Here is a 22,119-nt window from a genome sequence, read left to right on the forward strand (position 1 = left end):
TTATCTCTATAACAATTACATTCTATGTTTAATCAGGCTATATGATACCAGCTTTTATTTTAATTTGTTGGTATTAATATTAGTTCTGGCCAATCATTGTAAGTATTCTCTGTGAGCTTGATAGAATGTGCATTCTACACTGCTGGCGGACAGTGTATTGTATGTACAACTGAATTTATTTTACGAATCAAGGATATGTCTCAGTGATAAAGCATGTGTAAGGTCTCGGATTTGATTCCTGGCGCTTCCAAAAATAAAATAAATAAACGAACACGTTTATTGCTTTTTAAAATATTTTGTATCACAACTAATTTCGTTTGGGGGGTGAGTGTGGGCTTTCCAGTAGCACCCAGAAAAACTGCTAGACAAATTCTAAAAGAGCTGTAACACTTTTAACTAATTTCTTGATTTACCTATTAGTGATGATAGAATTGCCCACAAAGACGATGGTGTTAATTTCTTCACATAAGAAAAGTGTCTGTCTGTGTCAGAGGCAGACTTGGGATGGGGTTGGAAAGAGGAAAATTGGGGACATTGGTGTTGCGAAGTGTACACGGGTCAAAGGACAGGTGTTGGAGCATTGTAATACTGAAACTCAATCATGGACAACTTTGTTTTTCTCACGGTGATTTAATAAAAAATTTTTAAATACTTGAAATATTTTGAAACTACTCTATTAGGTGCATTTAAGTTGGAATTGTTAAATCTTTCTGGTAAGTCTGAATTTTAAATAATATATAGCAATCATACTAATTTCATTTTGTATTTATTATATTAACACGGCAAAGCCTGGCAGGCCACCAGTGAGGTATTCAATATGCAAAAAACAGTAACAAGTCTCACAATGGAGCTGTTACTGGTGACTGCTCGAGCTATTTGTTGAACAGTGGGAGGACAGTGCTACAGAGCTATTTATTATCTTAAATTCTGTTTTGTGTTGTTTTAATAAACTTTCAATTACGTTCTTGTGGGCTGGAGCGATACCACAGTGTGTAGGGCGTTTGCCTTGCACACAGCCAACATGGACCCGAGTTGGATTCCTCCGCCCCTCTCAGAGAGCCCGGCAAACTACCGAGAGTATCTCTCCCACATGGAAAAGCCTGGTAAGCTACCCGTGACGTATTCAATATGCCGAACACAGTGACAAGCCTCACAATGTTATTGGGCCCTCTTGAGCAAATCGATGAACAATGGGAGGACAGTGACAGTGACAGTGACCGTTCTTGTGGATATTACTATATATCTTTAGATTTATTTCTAACATTTCCCCCTTATTGTTTTATGTGTTTTTGGTACTTAAAAAACACATGCAGCTTAAATTTGTATGTTTTTATCTACTCTGACAATTTAACACTAAATTCAAGTCATATCTATCATGATTACTCATATATTTGAATTTATTTTGCCACCCAATTATGCTATTTGTTTTTGCTTACTCTAATTTTTTTGTTTTGTGTTTGGCCACACCTAGCAATGTTCAGGGGTTACACCTGGCTTTTCACTTAGGAAGTACTCCTGGTGATACATGGGGGACCACACGGGATGCCTGGGATTGAACTCTGGTTGGCTGTGTGCAAGGCAAGACCTTACCCACTGTCCTATCTCTCAGGTCCTCTCTGATTTTAAAATAAATTCTGGCATCTTCCCCACTCCCATTCTTTTAGACAGAGATTTTCCTCCCTCATATACATTTTTCTCCATTGATTTAGAGATTATAAGGCATTTTTACACTTTTAGTCATTACCTAAAAGTTTCCTAGAGCTTAAATACCTCACGAATTATATTTCGAATCAGTAGTTTGGTATTTGTCCCAAATAAATATAAAATTTAGGATTTTTTAATTTTCAGTCACTTCCATCCCCCATCAATACACTAATGTTGACTCAAATATTGTTCATCATTGATTTTTGCTTCTTTAATCTCTTAGACATAATTATTGCTTTTTATATGTATTCTTAACCTTTTAAATGTTCGCACAATCTCTTCTTTTTAAACAATTTTATTAAAACACCATGATTTAAAAGGTTGGTTTTTTTTTCTTTTTGGGTCACGCCTGGTGATGCTCTCAGGTCACTCCTGGCTCTGCACTCAGGAATCACTCCTGGCGTTGTTCAGGGACCATATGGGATACTAGGAATTGAACCTCAGTTGGAGAGTGCAAGGCAAATGCCCTACCCACTGTGCTATCGCTCCAGCCCCTACAAAGTTATTCTTAGTTGAGTTTTCGACATACAATTTTGCAGCATGCATCCAACCACCAGTGTCAATCTCTCTCCACATATCCTCTTTGCTATCCAGACTTTCTTTTTTTTTTTTTTTTTTTTGCTCGGCAAAGTTCAATTTTTTCTTTCCGTTTCTGGTCTTGGATTTCTAGCAGGACATCTGCTTGGTTGCTAGCAGGACATTGGGGGCTCACCACGTACCGGATAGATTGAGAGGGAGGGGCTGAACACATAGCCTATGGAGGCAAAATGTTTACATTTTCACTAAGGGAATAAAATTCACAAGGATTTCCATGTAAGCACCCACCAGTACAGTACTACAACCCTGACCCCCAACCAAAACCACCAAAAAATAATGCTCAGAAATTACTGCGCGTTAAAAATATATATAATATAGCATGGGACGAGAGGCTATTTCGTTGGATGGTACTGCTAAGGAGAGTGCAAATGGAAGTGTTCAATAAGCAACTGAGGAATATTCACAGCATTCAAAAGAAAATTTAGGGCATGCATCTGGGGAACATAAAGTAACAAAATAGGAGACTAACACCCAAGCATGGCAGCGATTATTACCAGGAATTTTGCACTATGACTTGGAGGCCAGTCCACAGGATGGGGGAAAAGAGAGCTCAGATAGGGAAGGGAGCACCAAATAAAGGGTGTTGGGAGGATCTGTGGGTCTAGATGCTCGTTGCCCATTAAAGAAGACTCCAAGAGACTTTCTCATGCAACACACACAGGGTTTATTATCCAAGCATGCTGGGGCTCACTACTTGTCCCAAAAACAGGACAGAGGCAGAGAGCCCCAAAACAGAGTACAGTGGGTTTTTATAACCAAGAATAAACAAAGGAATCTTACAGTAAGTACAGCAGTCTGTGGTTTTTCCAAGGGCAGCATGCACAAGATTAACCCTTCGGAACATCTGAGTACGTGTCCCCATATCTGGCCTAACCACAAGGTCATAACAGGGTGCAGGTGGGAGTTACATTATCTATTCTGAGCCAGCTTTTGCAACTCTAGCTTTTACAGTTTTTAGTGTTTTCTGGTTAACTCTTTCCTACCACTTAACTCTTTCATGACTATTAGCCCGGGTGGCCCTTACAGATCCTCTCAGGATGGGAAAAGCATGCTGAAATTAGACTATAGACCAAATATGATTGCTACTCAATGCCTCTTTTGCAAACCACAACACCCAAAAGGAGAGAGAGAGAAAAAAATGGAATGCCCTGCCACAGAGCCAGGGTGGGATGGGGGGTTGGGGGGTGGGAGGGATACTGGGACCCGTAGTGGTGGAAAATGGGCACTGGTGGAGGGATGGGTACTTGATCATTGTATAATTGAAACCCAAGCACAAAAATTTTGTAAGTCTACAACTGTACCTCATGGTGTTACACTAATAAAAATTAAAAAAAAGAAAATTCAGGATTAGCTAGTAACAGGTGTAAAGGTATAAAGTGGTGGGAGTTGAGGATGAAGAGGAGATGGGAGGATTAAAGTCACAGGAATTGGGCCGGAGTGATAGTGCAGTGAGTTGGCGATTGGCCTTGCATGTGGCTGTCCTGGATTGGAACCCCAGCATCCCAGATGGTCTCCCAAGCATTTCTGAATGCAGAGGCAGGAGTTACCCCTGAGTATCTCTGCGCACGGTCTAAAAGCAAATCAAAAATATTGAAAAAATAATAAAATCCCAAGAATTTCTGAAACATGGACTGGGCTCAAATCAGCTTTGCCCAATAGGTGAGAGAGAGAGACAGAGACAGAGACAGAGAAACAGAAATCGACAGAGACAGAGAAGAAAAGTGCCTGCCATAGGTGGGGGTGGGCAATGAGAAACTAGGGAACTGGTTGTCAAAAATGTACACTGGAGAAGGGGCAGGTGTTGGGACATTTTATGACCGAAATCCAATCATAAACAACTTTGTCACTGTATTTCACTGGGATTCAATTAAAACAAATTTTTAAAAATAATAACCATAAAAGGGGTTGGTCCAATTTTTTAACCCTTTCTTGTTCTCGGGCTGCACTCAGAGGCTACTTCCAGCCCTGTGCTCTAGGAGAGTCACTCCTGACAGTTAGTGGGGGACCAGGCATTGCAGGGATCCAACCTGGGTCTCTGGCATGCAGAGCACTCACTTGGCTCTTATCTAATTTCTTAACATGTAAACTGGTGGGCCTGCTCAGAAGGAAGCTCGGGAGCATGTGGGTACTGGAGGACTCTTCCGGCTGCTGGAATATCTCCAGGATGGGGGTGGTGCAGCCCTGCACCCGCTCCCCATAGAGAGTAAACAATCTCTCAGAAACAAAGAGTGGCAAATGCACGTTCACATTTGCATGGAGGAATCTAGGAAAGAGACCCAATATGATGAACACTAGCAGAAGCACAGAACAAGGGAGAACAAAGGACAGGAGACTACCCCAGTCTGTGTTGTCCCACTTCTACAGAGGAGGAACTTTCTGGTGAGGTCTGTACCTTAGGGAGTCCTGTTACCTCCACAGTGGACGCGTTCCTGATTCTGTAGGATTTTGACAAATGAAACACTTCCACACAAAATTCTAAGGCTTAAGAAGTGAGTTTACTGTACATTCAAGTCAGTCAAGGAAAACAAAACTATACATTGCCCGCCCCAAAGTCCAAGCATCTCCTCTTGCCCATGCATGACGTCACTCGTCCTGTCCCACGATGGCGAGTCCTGAGTACGATGGCCTGGTCCTGTCCCTCGCCGTCTCCTCGCCTCCAGTGCACGATGACCTGGTCTTGTCTCTGCACCGTTCACTCTCCTGGGTCTGGAACCTGTGCTGGTCTGGAAGCTGTCACCTATTTCCTCCCTGTTGGACCCTGCTGCTTCTCTTATTGGGCTTGTCTGGGACTGTCCCCGACAAGCTCCTGAGCTTTCCTCATCTTTATTAACAGTCGTGTGCACATGGGCACGGAACTTTGCTAACATGTTCTCTCTATGGCCAGGGGTGAGGAGCAAATAGAGTGTTGCCCAGCTCGAGAGATCGGGGGTGTTCCTGTTATTTGCTACTTTGCCCCCTCCCCTCCCAGCTCTCCATGACCTGTTGTGACAGGAAGCAAGACTGAGAACAGCCCATTAAAGCAATCAGTTGTCCTGGTCTCTTCAAACTTCTCCCACGGCAGCATTCCTTACACACACACACACACACACACACACACACACACACACTCCCCACCCCTGTCAGCTGGTACCCACAATTCCCTTCAGGATCAAGAATGAAGTTCTATCTTCTGTATGGACTTCCTGCTGAAAAGGGGGGGTGCTGAGTTTTCCTGAGGCCCCTGCATTCTCTGACTAGGACAGGACTGAGAAGTTGACCCTCAGAAGCTGAGCAAGTTTATCTGGCAGCGAGTCAGATGCTCTCTGCATTTGCAGAACTCAGGGCGACAGGCATGAGGAGGAAATCTGAGGTCATGGTCACGGTCATGGTCCTCCTGTTGTTCAGCGATTTGCTCGAGCGGGCCCAGTAACGTCTCCATCATGAGACTCGTTACTGTGTTTGGCATATCGAATACGTCAAGGGTAGCTTGCCAGGCTCTGCCGTGCGGGCGAGATCCTCTCGGTGGCTTGCCGGGCTCTCCGAGAGAGGCGGAGGAATCGAACTCTGGTCGGCCATGTTGGCCACTTGTAAGGCAAATGCCCTACCGCTGTGCTATCGCTCCATAATTTATGACTGGCAGGAGCACACTGGGAAATCGTAAACTAGTGTGTGGGGGAACGTAGCCAAGTTCCAGGGGTCTGGAGCAAGTGATTCTGGACCTCTAATGAGCCAGGAGCTGGGGTGTCCTGGGGTTTTTTCGAGAGCACAGGTTTCTCAATTCTGACATGCACCCCCAACCTTAGTTCCTGGGGCCACAGTGACAGTACAGCGGATAAGGCAGTTGCCTGGCACACAGCCAGCCTGAGTTGGATCCCACTCAAGCACTAAGAGACTAAGGGAAGCATTGGACACTTAAAACTTACATCTTATTAGAGCAGAACCCAAAAAGCCAATGCTTTTTGTTCAGGCACAGATCTGACACTTCGTGCTTTTCTTAAGAGAAAAAAAAACGTTAGCACTGGATCAGAAAAGGCAAGACCTAAAGTAAGCACTCTATCTCCTAGGGCAGAGACCCAGATTAAAGTTTCCTGTGTATAGATGTAGGCAACATTCAGGATTAAAGTTTCCTGTGTATAGATGTAGGCAACATTCAGGGTTTTCTTTGAAAAAGCAAAGCCATATGTTACTATCTTATGTATTCCTCAGTTAATGGATAGGTAAGAATCTAAGACATTCATGAAAACAGCAAAACCCACATGAACCACTTTTTCTGTTAGAACCAAGACCCAAATGACCACCTTTGCCATCATGCAGGAATACTATCACTCCTTTTGAAAAGGTTAGAAACAAAGTAGCCAGTGTTCTTGTCAGAGAGATAAAACAGAAGTAAACATCATTAAAACCTCATTTCCCATTCCTTCAACTTCTTGTTCTTGAGGGCTAGAGCTCCTGAAATGTTTCAAATATTTTCTAGATACATCCCCTCAGGCCCACACTTGGTTGTCAATACTCCCTTCCTTGAACAAGGCCCCTTTTCACATCCTGAATCCAGTGCAGTTCTTCCCGACTCCAAGGATTTCATGAAGCCACAGAGAGATGCTAAGGCACTTGCCTGGAACATAGCTGACTCGGGTTCTATCCCCAGCTCAGAGGACCCTGAGCCAGCCAGGAGTGATCCCTAAGTGCAGAACCAAGTCAGCCTTGAGCATCACTGGCTGTATAGCGCAGAAACCAAACCTTGAAAAACCACGGAACTAAACAGAAAAAATCGTGATCCTTGCCCCAGTGAACTTTCCCCCATGATCCTGCAGTGGCCACTGAAGTGGGTTATTTCCCATGAGGACATTCATTCTGAGTTGTGGGTAAGACAGATCCGATGACTCAATTTTCCATCTCTCTAGAGAGCTCAACCTTGTGTTGTTACATCGTTCAAGGTTTGACACTGGGCTTTCTGATGTGGGAACGAAATCTGAGATGGGGCTGAGGCTGGGATCAGGGCACCTGACTGAAGAGGAGAAGGTCACACCCGGCGATGCTCAGGGGTTACTCCTGGCTCATACACTCAGGAATTGGTCCTGGCAGTGCTCGTGGGCCCATATGGGATGCTTGGAATCGAACCTGTGTTGGCCATGTTTGCTGCATGCAAAGCAAACACCCTATACACTGAACTATCTCTCCAGCCCCGAGATTGATTGTTTTTATTATGGGAATAATTTCTTGATATACAAGTCTCATGTGTCCTGGATCTGACTGACAATACATTTTCTTGAAGTATGACATTGATTGCTTTTTTTCTCCCATGTTTGCATTTGGAATGCTTGAAGTTATATCTACTTTTGGAAGTTTTTTTTTCTTTTCTCTGATCTTGCTTCTGGGGCCTGAGAGCCCAGGATGGCTATATAAACCTTTGGCTATAAGCACTCAGTGTTGAGCTCTGGCCTATGTGTTAGAATGCTTCAGCCCCAGCTAGGTGGATAATAAAATCTCGATCTGTGGTTTGCATTTCCGCTGGACTCATTGTCTCTCTGAATCCTCAGGGGTGATCCCCGATCCCAACACAGGTGAGTGTCTGCAGTCCCTCCCTGGCAGGGATACTGCGCAGTGTGTGGTGCCCTGAACTTGTGTGAATTGTGCTGCCGACACCGTCTGCCTTGGGCTCCTGGATCCAGTTGAGTGTGTCGGGCTCACGCTGACTGTCATTCTCCTAAACTGTCCATCTTGAAAACTTGCTTTGTTTCTTCACTTTGCTCCATTCTTCTTCATCTGTCATGTGTCCATGAGACTCGGAACCCTCCATGTCCCATCTCCCTCTGTCCCTTACCAGCCTGGCTGCACAGCCCACAAAGTCAGGGTGCCCTTTTCAGGAGCAGCAGAACCAACTCCCACCCCACCATCTCTGTCCCTACACTTGTCTTTGCCTCGGATCACTAGCTTGGTTTTAAGCAAACTGAAAAAAGTACTTTTATTTTGCTGTGGGGCCTGGTGTTGCAGAGGTTTTTTCCTGACGGTCATCAGGGGTTCCTTTGGGCGGTGCTCAGCGATCACTCCCTGTCACCCTGTGTGCCTACCTGTTGTTCTCACTATGACTCACTAAGAGATTTACTTCAGCCTTAATCCTTAAACATGAATGAGTGAGCCATTGACAAAGCTGCTTTTGGTGGACCAACAGTACAGCGGGGATGGTGTTGATCTTACCCATGACCAACCATGGTTTGATCCCCAGCACTCCATGCTCCCCCAGATATCACTGGTTCTAGACAAATACAGAGGCCCAAAAATTACTTTGAGGACTGTCAGGTTCCTCACGGTGTTCCTCCCAGAGGATCTTCCCTTTTCTGTGAACCTGTTTTTACTGTGAGAACCACAGAGATCCACCTGCTGGCCTATTCATCCAGGGTCTATTAATTCTTATCTGGCTTGCTGTGTTCAATTTCAGAACACAAACCACAGCTTCAGGATTTGTTATTGCTGCAATTTCATTTGAGAATGAGGTCATGAAATATGAGTTAGCTGGCAAGATTCAGAATAGAATAGGCATATTTTTAGGCTCCGTGTAGCAAGCATATGACTTGAAAGGTGGAGATCCAGGCCCCATCCCAATAACCACATCTATGTCTCTCGACAGCTCAGGAGGAAATCCAGAGCCTGATGCTGGAAGTGGAGGAAATTAGTCTCCCTGGGCACTGAAATGAGTCCATTTGAAACTTAAAAAAAATTCTAGTATTGTTCATACTAGTGGAATACTGTGAGTTTGCCCTCTCTAGAATGATAGTACAAGTCTTCATGGTGTCACAGTACTGGGTTTTGGGCCCTAGTTATAAAAGTGATAGTGCAGTGGAAAGTACATTTGTTTTGTATGAAGTGTTCACCTGAACTCCATCCCCATCACCCATATGGTCCCTGGTGCCCCACTACGACTCATAGCAGAGCACTTCTTCATGTGCCCCTTCCCAAATTGATACAAACAAGAAAACAAAAAGAAGAAAAAACTCACTGATCCTGAAAATAATGTGCTTGTTCTGAGATGTTTCACATTGTCCTTGTGGTCCATCTCGGCATGTCGTGCCCAGGCCTGCTGGGTCACATGCACTGCATCCGTTCTTCCACAGAGTCCCAGACAGTGATTTACAGGCACAGAGAGAAGATCGTTAGCGACATCCTGGGAGGAACAAAGGATTCCTGATACTCAAATCTGAGAGATTTGGGGACATCGGTTTTGAGACACCCAGGGCAACTGAGTAAAGGTTTGAACAAAGAATATGCAAAGTGGTTCTTTGAAAAAAATCTCTGCAGTGATGTATATGCTGCCTGATCCCACGTGCTCCTTATCCCCAGGGGGCAAAGCACATGGAGTGCCCCAGCACATGTGTCGCCCTCTTGAGATGTTTATTTAATGCTTCCATGTCTAATACTGGGATGTGTGTAGGGGTCTCCCCAAGGGCGGAGAGGCCTGTGTTCTTTCTTGAGCGCATTACTCCCTCTCTCTGATTTTCTTCTCCTCCTCACTCACTTCCCCTCCACACCTTCAAAAAGCTCTCCAAGTATAATCTGTTTTACTTTCAAAAAAAATATCTGCAGCTGTCCACAGGTACTGTTGTGCTTCAGTCCACATCAAATACCACATGAGCCTCAAAGATTTTGAGGTCATGACCAAAGGAGACAAGGAGACGTCAACAAATAAATTTTGGAGGAGTGTATTCACAGCATCTGGAGAGCGGTCCTGCTAGGCAATAGCAGCAGCCTCCCAGCACAAGCACAGGTGAGGAAAAAACACATCCTACACACGTGTCATTTTCATAAGCACCCACAAAATTAGTTAACTCATATGTCCCATATCCTGACACCTGTTAGGGTCCGAGCTCAGGACAGCCTCACCTGTCAAGGAAAACTCTGAGAGACCAAGTCCATGCAAAAGCAAGAGGTTTATTTGAGCATACTTGGGCTCACAGCATGACGGCAAACCATCAGTGACAGAGAGCCCCGAGCCTCTTCAAAGGGGGCTTTTTATAGGCCATCTTCCCACGCATTTCAGAAATGCCCACGCACAAATCACCCAATACATTTGAATTATCACATTAGATGCTGCACGCAGGCAGCCAGTCATTTTGCAACAAGCCATCAGCACCAGCCACTCTCTTCTGTACCTGTCACCAGGCCATCCCACCGGGCAGTCAATTACGCCTTTTCGGGTTTTATGGCCCTATTAGGTGAATTCTAGGGCAAGAAAATACCTCATTAGGCCTTCTCTGAACTTGTGGCCTTATTAGGCGGATTCCATGGCAAGGAGGAGATGGGGGTACCTGGTTTTGTCAACCTGCCGCAGCTGCAGGGAGGGATATGGGCTGGGACTTGCTTTGCTAGGGCCCACTTGTCAATTTACGTAGACATAAAGTGAAGCAAGCCTTGACATAGAAAATAATAAAACTGATTATACAAAGCAATCAAGTACTGATCATAAACCACGTCACTCGTGTGGACCCTAAGCCATTGTTCCTATTTCACTCCATGATTGGCAGGTTCCCTTGTGAGGGATTGCAAGAAATTAAGTCTATAAATACAGATATCAACTCTTCAAACTAAAAAGTAAACTTCTAAATTAACTAAGTTTTGTGTTTTACTATTAAACACTGTACTACTTTAGCATTGTCGTCCCATTGTCCCATTGTTCATTGATTTGCTCCAGTAGGCACCAGTAACGTCTCCATTGTGAGACTTGTTGTTGCTGTGTTTGGTAAATTGAATGCGCCCCAGGGAGCTTGCCAGGCTCTGCCATGTGGGCAGGATACTCTTGGTAGCTTGCTCGTCTCTCTGAGAGGGATGGAGGAATCAAACCCGGGTGGGCTGCGTGCAAGGCAAATGCCCTAGCCACTGTGCTATCGCTCTAGCCCTCCATTTTACTATACATTTTATTCATATTTTCCTCTAATAAACTAAAACTCATAGCTGAACAATAGGTCAACACGACTGAAAAAGTGACTTTCTCCTGCACACCCACTCTATAATTCTTCTTGAGCACTGGTTCAAATTTTGAAAGAATTTAATTTTTCTGCATAAATCATCCACTACTAAACTAATCAATGACTACTCAGCTACAGAGCAAAGAAGGGACTTTCAATTCATGTGGCTGATCTATTTTAGATCCCAGTTGAATTCACTGCATTGTCGACTTGAGCACTGTTTGAAGAGTTGCTGAGCACAGAGCTAAGAGTAGCTTTAGAACACCACTGGATATGAAGATTTACAAACACATATACAGGAATATTGACTACACATAGAATGCTTTCCATTCCTCAATTCCTGAGCATCATTCTGGGTTACCCCAAGGCCCATTCTGGGCTTTTGATTGACTTAGTTTCATGCTCAACTGTTGTAACAGAATACATGAACAGTTGGAACTACTCCAGCAATTGGAAGTTTTGTGCAATTAAAAAATATCAGTCTGGGGTGGGGGGTGATGGTGGGAGGGATATTGGGATCCGCGGTGGTAGGAACTGGTCACTGGTGGAGAGATGGGTATTCAAAATAAATAAATAAATAAATAAATAAATTTAAAAAATAAAAATATTTAACATAAAAAATAAAAAATATAAAATAAAAAAAATCAGTCCAACTGGGAGTAGCTGCCCCAGGATCCATGGTTAAAACCCCAGAGGGTTCCCCGAGCCCAGTGGAGTGATCCCTGAGCAGTCAGGCAAAAGTCTAGAACATTACAGAATATGTCCCACCGAAAATAAATAAATCAACACAAAACATGATATCTGAATATTAACGCACAGTAATTTCTGAGCATTATTTTTTGGTGGTCTTGTTTGGGGGTCAGGGTTGGAGTACTGTACTGGTGGGTGTTTACATGGAAATCCTTGTGAATTTTATTCCCTTAGTGAAAATGTAAACATTTTGCCTCCATAGGCTATGTGTTCAGCCCCTCCCTCTCAATCTATCCGGTACGTGGTGAGCCCCCAATGTCCTGCTAGCAACCAAGCAGATGTCCTGCTAGAAATCCAAGACCAGAAACGGAAAGAAAAAATTGAACTTTGCCGACCAAAAAAAAAAAAAAAGAAAGTCTGGATAGCAAAGAGGATATGTGGAGAGAGATTGACACTGGTGGTTGAATGCATGCTGCAAAATTGTATGTCGAAAACTCAACTAAGAATAACTTTGTAGGGGCTGGAGCGATAGCACAGTGGGTAGGGCATTTGCCTTGCACTCTCCAACTGAGGTTCAATTCCTAGTATCCCATATGGTCCCTGAACAACGCCAGGAGTGATTCCTGAGTGCAGAGCCAGGAGTGACCTGAGAGTATCACCAGGCGTGACCCAAAAAGAAAAAAAAACCAACCTTTTAAATCATGGTGTTTTAATAAAATTGTTTAAAAAGAAGAGATTGTGCGAACATTTAAAAGGTTAAGAATACATATAAAAAGCAATAATTATGTCTAAGAGATTAAAGAAGCAAAAATCAATGATGAACAATATTTGAGTCAACATTAGTGTATTGATGGGGGATGGAAGTGACTGAAAATTAAAAAATCCTAAATTTTATATTTATTTGGGACAAATACCAAACTACTGATTCGAAATATAATTCGTGAGGTATTTAAGCTCTAGGAAACTTTTAGGTAATGACTAAAAGTGTAAAAATGCCTTATAATCTCTAAATCAATGGAGAAAAATGTATATGAGAGAGGAAAATCTCTGTCTAAAAGAATGGGAGTGGGGAAGATGCCAGAATTTATTTTAAAATCAGAGAGGACCTGAGAGATAGGACAGTGAGTACGGTGCTTGCCTTGCACACAGCCAACCAGAGTTCAATCCCAGGCATCCCGTGTGGTCCCCCATCTATCACCAGGAGTACTTCCTAAGTGAAAAGCCAGGTGTAACCCCTGAACATTGCTAGGTGTGGCCCCAAAACAAAACAAAAAAATTAGAGTAAGGAAAAACAAATAGCAAATTTGGGTGGCAAAATAAATTCAAGTATATGAGTAATCATGATAGATAAGTCTTGAATTTAATGTTAAATTATCAGAGCAGATCAAAACATACAAATTTAAGCTGCATGTGTTTTTAAGTACCAAAAAACACATAAAACAATAAGGGGGAAATGTTAGAAATAAATCTAAAGATATATAGTAATATCCACAAGAACGGTCACTGTCACTGTCACTGTCACTGTCCTCCCATTGTTCATCGATTTGCTCAAGAGGGCCCAATAACATTGTGAGGCTTGTCACTGTGTTCGGCATATTGAATACGTCACGGGTAGCTTACCAGGCTTTTCCATGTGGGAGAGATACTCTCGGTAGTTTGCCGGGCTCTCTGAGAGGGGCGGAGGAATCCAACTCGGGTCCATGTTGGCTGTGTGCAAGGCAAACGCCCTACACACTGTGGTATCGCTCCAGCCCACAAGAACGTAATTGAAAGTTTATTAAAACAACACAAAACAGAATTTAAGATAATAAATAGCTCTGTAGCACTGTCCTCCCACTGTTCAACAAATAGCTCGAGCAGTCACCAGTAACAGCTCCATTGTGAGACTTGTTACTGTTTTTTGCATATTGAATACCTCACTGGTGGCTTGCCAGGCTTTGCCGTGTTAATATAATAAATACAAAATGAAATTAGTATGATTGCTATATATTATTTAAAATTCAGACTTACCAGAAAGATTTAACAATTCCAACTTAAATGCACCTAATAGAGTAGTTTCAAAATATTTCAAGTATTTAAAAATTTTTTATTAAATCACCGTGAGAAAAACAAAGTTGTCCATGATTGAGTTTCAGTATTACAATGCTCCAACACCTGTCCTTTGACCCGTGTACACTTCGCAACACCAATGTCCCCAATTTTCCTCTTTCCAACCCCATCCCAAGTCTGCCTCTGACACAGACAGACACTTTTCTTATGTGAAGAAATTAACACCATCGTCTTTGTGGGCAATTCTATCATCACTAATAGGTAAATCAAGAAATTAGTTAAAAGTGTTACAGCTCTTTTAGAATTTGTCTAGCAGTTTTTCTGGGTGCTACTGGAAAGCCCACACTCACCCCCCAAACGAAATTAGTTGTGATACAAAATATTTTAAAAAGCAATAAACGTGTTCGTTTATTTATTTTATTTTTGGAAGCGCCAGGAATCAAATCCGAGACCTTACACATGCTTTATCACTGAGACATATCCTTGATTCGTAAAATAAATTCAGTTGTACATACAATACACTGTCCGCCAGCAGTGTAGAATGCACATTCTATCAAGCTCACAGAGAATACTTACAATGATTGGCCAGAACTAATATTAATACCAACAAATTAAAATAAAAGCTGGTATCATATAGCCTGATTAAACATAGAATGTAATTGTTATAGAGATAACACAAATTCCTGAAAGTTAAAAAATAAATTTCTATTTACTCATGAGTAAAAGAAACTAAAACGGAAATTTGAGAGTACTTAGTTTCTATTTATTCACTTTTACCAGGAATTGTGGTTTGGGCCACACCCAGCTATGCTCAGATCTTATTCCTGGCTTTATGCTCAGAAATCACTTCTAGTGTGCTAGGATTTGGGAAGTAGGTTATTGGGCCTATCTGATGCCGGGGGAAAACTAGAAACACATGCAAGGCCTAACTTCCTAAAACACCTCTCTGACTCTGAAAGTTAGATTTTAAAGTACTGCATTTCAACATTAGTAAGATAAAGTTTATAAGCTACTTGAGGGAAATCTATAATTTTGAGTACATACATTTGTTTTTCTAATGTCTGAAAATTCAGCACGTAATTTATGTAATTAAAGAAAGTAATCAGGAAAAGAAGTAAAATAAACTAAAGTAAAATTTTTAAAAGGTGATAATAAATGCAAAAGCATAAATTAATGATATAGAAAACAAATAAATAATTGGGATAAACTAAATAAAAAATTGCTTAACATGAGTAATACATTTTCAACTACTAAAAAAAATTTGAAAAAAGAAAGCTCCACCAGTCCCCCCAAAGGTACAAATAAAACAAGAATATAAATGAGACATGTTGAAATGGTCAACAGAGATTAAAATCTACTAAGGGATATAATGCACAAATGTAAATATATTTGAAAATTTAGGTAAAACATGTAAATTCTTAGAGAATGCATTTATTGTAATTGTTTAAAAGAGAAAGAGGATATCCAAATGATCCTATATAAAACTGAATTAGTGCCCATACATTTTTCATACAAAAAATAATAATAAGCTCTAGAGGATTTTCAGGTGAGTTTTACCAAATGTTCAAAAACAGATGATTCCAATCTTGCATGAATTATTCATTGAATATAAAAAAAGAGCCACTCCCATTTCATTTTATGAAGTGATGACTATGTATATGTAAAATGTTTATGCTTCTCATTTTTTAAAAAAATTGTACGTTTATATCTTTCGTTTTTAATTTCTTCCTCTATCTGTAACTGATTATATGTGTACATATACATATACATATATACGTATACATATATTGATATAGATGTTGATATTGTCTTAGTACCATTTATTTAAGTGGGGGAGATTCAAAGAGATGAGAGAGATGCAAAGAGCCTCAACAATAAAGAAAAGGAGTCCTCATGTGCCCGAAAAGACTAGAAAAGGTAGGCTTCAATAAAAAGATGATTCTTTGGGGATGAAAGGGAGTTTATCAAATGAAGAAAGTAGGAGAAATAAAACACAGAAGTCTTATTTGTAAAATCATGTTTATAAAGGTATTATCAGTAAAATTCAACTGGAAGTATGTTTCTCAAAGGGAAAATATTGCTGGAGGAAAAAATAAATGACAGAGCACATTTATACATTCATTAGGAATCAATCTTTCTTTCCCTTTCCCTTTTTATGTCTTCTCCTTCAGTCTCTCTCTCTCCCCGCCCCCCCCCCACCTCCAGCCTCTTTTCCTTTCCATTTCCTTTCCTTTACCTTCTGTCTCCTGGTTATTACGAGTGACTTATTCCATTCAATGACAGCAAAAAGAACTCTACTCTTTCTGGTCAATGGAGAGGCTTTTCCATAAACCAAAGCAAATACTTCAGTAGTGTGGGTAACCTGCTTGGGTTTGAAGCATGCTAAATTATTCTGTATCTTAGACAATGACATAATGCCATTAATGTGTGTGCCTGTGTCTATGAGATACTATTGTAACACTGTAACACTGCCCTGCCATTGTTCATTAATTTGCTCCAGTGGGCCCAGTAACGTATCCATTTTGAGACTTGTTATGAGATACTATATAAATTCTTAATTATACGAACTGAGAAGAGCAGTAATGATATTTTTGAATGAAAGTTATGTTTAGGCAACTCAGTGATTAAAAAATAAAATAAACAAATTGTTAGCTTGATATCCTTTATCTTTATTTTACAGTATTAAGTTGATATATAACTCTTTTGTACAATGCATTCATGAAATTTAAACCCATGCTCTCATTTACAGAGACGCTCAAATGATCTGTCGGAAGATATAATGGTTTCTTGGTAACAGATTTGATAATGAAAGAATTTTCAGAGTGCTAAATTAATGATTAATATATTAACTATTCCATGCTTTTCTATTCAGATTTTTCCTTTAATGCATCAAATGGTCAATACAAACTGAACATTTAACATAAAAAAAAAAAAAGAAAGTATGAGTCAGGACTATTTGGAGCCTGGCCCTTTAAGACTCTGACTGGAAGTGTGGGTGATGTCACGGAGCCCCGCCTTTCCCTGGGGTCTTTGAGGCGCAGAATCTCCCGTCAGGCACTGGAGTCATCAGGGCGACCAGGCGGACTAGGGGGTCCCGCCCAGTTCCTCCTCAGCTGCGGAGGGCTCACTCCGGGCCCCCTGAGCCTCCGAGGTCTCCGCCTTGTGAGCGGGGGTCGCTCCGTGCCGAGCGGGGGGCGGCCTCTCCCCCAGACGCCTAGCCCCCGCCCAGAGGTTTGTCCCGTTTATGCTGTATTTTAGGGAACAGGGGGCTCGGCTGGCGGCCTCTCACTGGGCAGCTGTGAAGGGGCACGGTCTGGGGAGGCACCGAAGAAAAGTGGTTGAGGAAGACTCCTGGGGGCGCTAGTCTTGCAGGGGTCACTGGCCTCCCACGCAGCCTCCTCCCCCAGGTAAGCCTGTGGGAGGCGTTTGTTTCGTTCTTCTTTTCAAAACAATTTCCGTTCAGGGCCAACTCCTGGCTCTGCCCTCAGGGATCTCTCCTGGCGGTGCTGGGAGACCCAAGGGGATGCTGGCTCCGATCCTGGTCAGCAGCATACAAGGCAAGTGTCCCCTCCATGTACTTGCCTCCTGCCCTGTGGGGGTGGGGGGCGATTCCTCACTCGCTTGGGGTTCAATAGTATGTGGTAGAGCTTTTGACTTTCACATCCCCCCAACTCCAGTCGGTTCTGGGGGTCCCACAGGAAGCTGTAAGAGGAGGTGGTGCATACTGGCTGTTTGGGGCCACAGGGTTCCTGCAATCAAGTGTGCAGTGTTAGCAGGAAGTCACCTCTGCTCTTTCAGTGCATGCCCTGAGCCCTCTCACGAAGGATAAAGGATCACCATGGCTCCCTTGCCTTTATCGATTTGTTTTAATTAACTTTTAGTAGGTTTTTGGGGAGGCAGACCTGACTATACTCGGGTTACTCCAAGTGGTGCTCAGGGATCCATATGGGATGGCAGTAGTGAAATATCGTTTTTCTCCAGTAAGACGAGCACCTCTGCAGCTGTACTATGTCTGCAGCCTCCCCCACCTGAAAGCACGTGCTCAGCCCTTTGAGCTCCTCTCCCAGGGGTCTATTCACTACTAGGGGAGCAGGTGAGATGGGATTTGGGGCCACACCTGCCAGTGCTTGAGGACTGCATCCTGCTGGAGTTTGTCCATGTTAGTTTTCTTTTGCGGGTAATTTTTGTTATGACGAATGGGGGCTCTAAATCCCTGGAGATAACCCGAGTGTTTGATCTGGCTCTGGATTTAGGTATTATTCCTGGAGTGCTCTGGCGGCGACCGGGATGTAGAGAAGTGATTGGTGTCAGCAAGACAAGCATCTTTGCAGCTTTCCAGTCTGTCCGAACAGCAATTTCTGCTTCCATTTCAAGTTGCAGAGCTCTGTCTAGACCCCTGTCTATCAAGGTAAGCACACTGAGAACAGGTTGTGTGCGTGCGTGCGTGTGTGTGTGTGTGTGTGTGTGTGTGTTGAAAGTTTGGTTTTCTTTATAGAGGAGAGGGTCAGCCCCAGTGATAGAGCCACATTCTGCGCTATGGTTGCCAGGGGCAGTCCTCCTGCCGGCTTGCAGGTGGCGCTGATGCGTGTGTGCTGGCCTTGGAGTCAGCTCCTGGCTGGACCTGTGAGCACCTTCTATGGGACCCATGGGGGAGATCCCAGGCCAAGGCAGCACTGAGTTTTCTCTCTCATAGCCAAGCCCAGACCTTCTGTTGGGAAAGGCAGCACTCATTTTCTTCTCCTGGGGAAACAGAAGCATCTGGCATTGTTCCCAAGGTGGTTCTTTGAGGCAGTGCCCAAGGGTGTGGTTGGTCAGAGATGGGAAGTTGTGCTCCTCTCCAATGTTCTCAGCTCTGACTTCTCCAGGTTTCTGGTCCTCAGGAGAAACAGAGGTGGCAGAAGATGGTGACATGCCATCTGACACACCAACCCCAGGTAGGAAGGGAGTAACAATATGAGGTGATGCAGTGACAGGAGTGCTCAGGCTTCCTGGGCCAAATATGTCTGAGTTATTTCAGGAAGGATCCTGTGATGTGCCTCCCGGTGGGCCTGCCAGTCTCTGCTGTTGGAGGTGATGCTTGTGTCAGTTTTGTTGTATTTGGCTTTTGGACCACACCCAGCTCAAAGAGTACTTGTACCTCAGTGCTCAAGGATCACTCCTGACAGATCTCAGGGACCATCAGGGTTGCTGGGATTCGTGGGCTTGTATCTGGTTATTTTGTTTTCTGTGATTCTGGGGATGATACTCTCGGCTCTGCACTCGGCATTGTACCTGGCAGTGCTTAGGGAACCCTATGGGTTGGCGGGGATCACCAGCCCTACTTGTTGTCTGCAACGTGCTGTCCTGTTACACAATCCTGCTGCTTTGTTTCTTTTTAGAGTTACTTTTGTCTCACAGGGCAGATGCACAGGACTTCCTCTTGGCTCTGTTCTCTGGATTCCTACCTGGTGTGTATCATGGGCCCCCTGGGGTCTGCTGGACTCATTTTCTCCCTGGCAGCTACAGTGACTCAAGTCCAAGGACATGCTTATTACTCCTTATTTTGTCCTTCACGCTCAGGAGAGAGTCGCCTGCTCTGTCACACATTCTGCTTTTACTCACTGCTCTGTTTGCAGTTCTGGGCATGCGCTGGTCTAGGAGAGCCAGAGAAATGGATCTCTGGGTCCAGCACCGCTCTTGGGCTCAAGACACTTTTGCCGCTTCGAGAGCCATTTGGAATGGCCCTGAAGTGTGATGAGAGTCCTACAGGTGTATATGTGCATATGTTGATGTCTGGACATTGATTGTCCCCTTCTCCCTAGAACGTGGGCTATGGGGTGCGGGGGGCATACGTTTAGTGTTTTAGGCTGAAAGCAGGGTCACTCATTTGGGTTCCAGTTGCTCTGTTCACAGTTGTTACTCTGCAGTGCTCATAGGAGCAGTGATTGGGATGCTTTATTCCTCCGACTACTGCATCTGGCCTCAAGTTCAAATTCTTTGTTTTACATTGATTTGGCTTTGGGGTTACCCTTGCAAATATTCAGATTATCCCTGGCTCTATATTTAGTCATTCATGCTGTTGTCTGGGACAATGTGTGCTACTGGGGATCAAACCCGCATTTGTGTGCAGAGTCAGTGTCCTTTCGCTGTAATGTCTCTCGCACCACAGTTCATTTATTTCTTAGGGTCTCACCTCATCCGGCACTGCTCTGTTTTAGTCCACGGGATCACTTCCAATGGTTCTTGGTTTATCAAGTCTCAGGGATTGACTGTGGACTGTGAGGGATCACAGCTGACGGCTTGAGGGACCCTATGGAATGTCGAAATCAAACCTTTATTGGTTGTGAGCAAGCCCAGTGCCCCACATGCTATTCTGTCTGTCTGGATCCTTTTATGTTTACTTTTAAAAACAATTGTGGGCTTTGGCCATTTTTGTTCATTTTTGGATTTACTGCAGTCAGGCGTCACTTCAAGTGTGCTGATGATATACCATGTGTTTCTGGGACTAGCGTGCCAGTAGAGTGGGACGGGTGATTGTCTTGGAAGCAGTGGACCTGGGTTCTATTCCTGGAATCCTGTGTGGTCCCTGAGCCGCAGCAGAGGTGATTCCTGAGTAGACAGTCAGGAGGAAGCCTTGAGCGTCCCCAAATGAGGATCCCAAAACAGACAAAAACAAAAGTACAAAATGTGACGCCATCAAACTCCTCTAGGCTGTGTGCAAGATAGGGGCTATACTGTCTCTGGTATTTTCTTGGGTGCCGAATTACACTCTTAAACCAAAAGCTAGATCTTAGCTTTTGGATAACCACAGATCTGTGGCATTTCAGAAGTTCAGATTCTGTTGATGCCTTCCCACTAATTTACTCTGTTTTTATAGAGACACACGAGGTTTTCTTGTCACCTTTTCCTTCTGACCAATCCATGCTCCATCTCTCTAGGGTTCAGGGAATTCTCAGTTAAAGTCTACAGTGATCTCCTAGCTGGAAGGAGGAGCCCTGAGACCGTGAGCAAAGGCATGCGTGCAGGGGAGTGTCTAAGGACCCTACCTGTCTCAGGCCATGGGCAGGGTGTGGGTGCCCTAAGCCAGCAGAGCTCTTGGTCTCTAGACACTTTTTCCACTTCGAAAGACAATTGGGATGCCCCTGAACCATGACGAGGGTCCTACAGGCACATATCTGCATGCATAGTCGGTGACTGGACATTGAGTGTCCCCTTCTCTTTCGAACATGGGCTGTGAGGTGCAGGGGGTGTATGTTTAGTGTATTGGGCTGAAAGCAGAGTCACTCATTTGGGTCCCACTGGTTCCATGCAGTTGTTACTCTGCAGTGCTTGTAGGAGCAGTGATTGGGATGCCCTGGGGTCAGGAGCAAGACTGCCACCTTTAGAAACCTTCTAGTAGAGCATACTCAGATTTTATCAGATGCAGCTGTCTTAGAGAGATGTTGGGTTCTGTCAACCAGGAGTGTACATGGAGACTGCTCCCAAGGGAACAGAATCTGTGCCCCTCTAGGGCTCTGTGTTCTAGCATTGCAGCCCAGGGAACAGAGTAGAAATAGACCCTGACTCTTCCCGCCCAGTGTGTTGGCTCAGGACTTGGTGACCTTCCCCAATGTGACCGTGAGCTTCACCTCACAGGAGTGGATGTGCCTCTCAATGGAAGGGCTATAGGCACATGATTCTGTAGACCTGTCAACCATTGGTGAGAGCAGTGTGGGGCCAACCGTGTCTGGAGAGAACCACGTGGGCTCCCTGTCCCAGGTATGGCTGTGTATCCAACAGTAGCTGGGACTGTGATGGGCCAGGATGTCAGGGATGTCAGACAGTTGTACGGTAGCTGTTCCTCTAGTTCCTTCCCTGGTTTTGTTTTTGGTGCTGACCTTTGATGCTTGGTGCTTACTGTCAGTTTTGTGCATAGGAATCACTCTCTGTGGGATTGCAGGAGTCTCTGGAGCGTTAGGGGTCTACCCAGGTTGGCCCCAGGCATGGCAAGCTCCCTTTGTGCTGTACCATCATTCAGGTCCCTCTAAATAGTTTGTGTCATTCCTGAGTTCGCTTCTCAGTTTAATTCTTATGCTACATATTACTTCTGTGTATTTCTTTTGGTTTTGATTTTGGTTTTATTTGGGGGCACAACGGCAATGCTCCTAATTGTGCTGAAGGATCA

General features: G+C 43.8%; 2 non-coding genes across 2 annotated transcripts; one reads left to right on the forward strand and one right to left on the reverse strand.

Moving 5' to 3' along the window:
- Window positions 1-330: 330 nt before the first annotated feature.
- Window positions 331-392, reverse strand: LOC130039207 (U7 small nuclear RNA). The gene has a single exon (XR_008794847.1). It is a non-coding gene; the product is annotated as a U7 small nuclear RNA (small nuclear RNA).
- A 13,866-nt stretch (window positions 393-14,258) lies between these two features.
- LOC130039208 (U7 small nuclear RNA) lies at window positions 14,259-14,320 on the forward strand. The gene has a single exon (XR_008794848.1). It is a non-coding gene; the product is annotated as a U7 small nuclear RNA (small nuclear RNA).
- The last annotated feature ends 7,799 nt before the right edge of the window (window positions 14,321-22,119 follow it).

The sequence above is a fragment of the Sorex fumeus genome, unplaced genomic scaffold (assembly GCF_029834395.1).
Source record: "Sorex fumeus unplaced genomic scaffold, SorFum_2.1 ptg000083l, whole genome shotgun sequence".
Classification (NCBI taxonomy): Eukaryota; Metazoa; Chordata; class Mammalia; order Eulipotyphla; family Soricidae; genus Sorex; species Sorex fumeus.